We start from the raw sequence: 2103 nt of genomic DNA on the forward strand, positions 1-2103 counted from the left end.
ACAAGCTAGGTCTTCTTCTGTGTTTATGGGATGTAACTCCTACTGACCTTTTTTTGTGCTTAAGTGAGCTTTTACGCTCATGGCTGTTTTCGTCTTACCATTTAGGCAGTCCTATTCCATTTTCCGGGGACAGAAGGGGTCTAATTCGATAATACATGCAGAAAACAAAGTGAACACAAAATATTATAACTGAATTTGCAGGAGGTATCTTGAAAGCGCACAGTGTTCAAAGCCTTCCAGTCTCCAACATATTACAATATATAACCAACCATACAGAATGAAGAAGGGATCTTATTCACTAAAAGTGTATGCACTTGCTTGAGGTACGTACAAGGAAAAGTGTGTGGTGCATTTTCTGGTGGTTTTCCCCAATTTTGTTCTAAGTAAGAAACTAACACAATGACACGTTGCAGCATTGTCCCTGATTAACCCTGGAGAAGTGACGTCACATACTGAAAGAAGAGTGACCGTATGAGATTGACTCAGTGGGACGATGAACTTCACACGGGGTAAATCAGTCTCCCATTTCTTAAGACTTTAAGGCGAGAATTGGCGAGTGAAGCGAATGGGGCAAGGAAGCACTGCTTCTTGGGTAATTCTCGCCGCGAGAAACGCTAGGATTATAGGCAAACAAAGGCTAGGTAGCTTTGGGGGTGTTCGCTACACGAGAAAAAAAGGCGAATTTGCAGCTGCCCATCTGATTGGCTGTCCACGGCTATTTACCGACCAGTGCAGATGATCTTTTCGGTATCAACCAATGGTGTTTAATTCTTGCATAGCTAACCATCAAAACGTTTTACATACTCTCTCGCCTCCTAGCTCCGAGAGCAACTAGCCACGAGCAAGTCTTGTCTGAAAGAAACATGTGTCGGGTCATTGCTCACTTAGTAACATCCTGAAAATCAAAACATTGACCATGTCTTTTACAGTTTGAAAAAAAAAACCACTTGATAAAAACATTCAGCCCGTAGGTGGAATACCGATAGGGTCTATTACTCTATATAGCATGACTTTCCTTCTTTGTCTCTGTTATTCTAGTGAGAAAATATCCAGGGATATTTCTCCGTAGGCCTAAAGTTCGGCCATGACCTAGGCAAAATAACTTGCGCAGCCGCAGAAACAAGAAAAAGGAAATCTTTTATGAAATGAAATGATTGGGAGCCACGCAAATTTGACCTCTTGATTCTGACCATGAACCCGCTGTTGATAATCTGGAAGGTCGTACCAGAGATGCAGATCTATCTCTGGTCGTGCCGATTCATCTATTCAACCTACACACTGCGACTTCATCTGTGATCAGATGGCCAAGCACTGCATGTAATCTTGTATTCTAAAGCCTTATGGCTCGTTTCGACAAGCATTAAACGGATAAATTGACCCAGTCTCGACAAAATATCACGCGATACCATGGATGGACGGAGCTGTAACTTATATAGCAATGTGTCAAAGTAGTAATTTATTTAACCAATTAAGTTTGGTCCGGCTAACACGTTTTTGCTTTTGTTTTTTCAAGCCAAAAAGATGCTAGGAGTTTCCATCAGTGTCTTTTGAAAGGCTCAAATATATTCTGTGTCAGTATTCCGACGTCTTCTGTATTAAAGAAAAGAGGATCTTCAAGTTCTTGCCTCTTGGTATTTTCTCACAGTCACACACACAAATCAAATCAGACTGTCCAACATACACGGACATTACAGCCGATTCCTTTCTCGTGCATTTAATGCACGGACTTAGCAATAAGCTTCTATATCTTACGTCTAACACGGGGAACTGAAAAATGTGTAAGAGACATACGTACCATCTGTCATCAATTCGCAAACCGTGTTGCCTACTTTCGCTATTCAAATGCTCTCTTCGACTGCCAACAGGGCGCCGCCATTTTTGGCGCAAATCAAGTCAGCATGTCGTACAAAAACCTTCAAAATCTTTTTCCTTATACTCTTTGTCTTAACCAGTCTGACCAGTACGTAATCTGTCTGTTTAAAACATAGATTTTGGTGCATAGAAAAATACTTCATTTTAAAATAAATTAACTAATGAAGTTGAAAAGAAAGTCGTAAAAATACAAGGCAGATAACTCTGAAATAAGGAAGTAAATTGTTTTCT

General features: G+C 40.5%; 1 protein-coding gene across 2 annotated transcripts in view; it reads right to left on the minus strand.

The window, feature by feature from the left end:
- The window catches only part of LOC138949437 (superkiller complex protein 2-like), a 33169-nt gene extending 31286 nt beyond the window's left edge, over positions 1–1883 (minus strand). Inside the window, exon 1 of one of the 2 annotated variants that reach the window (XM_070321262.1) lies at positions 1796–1883. The gene's annotated coding sequence lies outside the window, so the exon portion shown is untranslated. The remainder of the gene's footprint in view (positions 1–1795) is intronic. The other variant, XM_070321263.1, reaches the window with a different exon arrangement.
- Positions 1884–2103: the final 220 nt, after the last annotated feature.

The sequence above is a fragment of the Littorina saxatilis genome, linkage group LG15 (assembly GCF_037325665.1).
Source record: "Littorina saxatilis isolate snail1 linkage group LG15, US_GU_Lsax_2.0, whole genome shotgun sequence".
NCBI classification, from domain to species: domain Eukaryota; kingdom Metazoa; phylum Mollusca; class Gastropoda; order Littorinimorpha; family Littorinidae; genus Littorina; species Littorina saxatilis.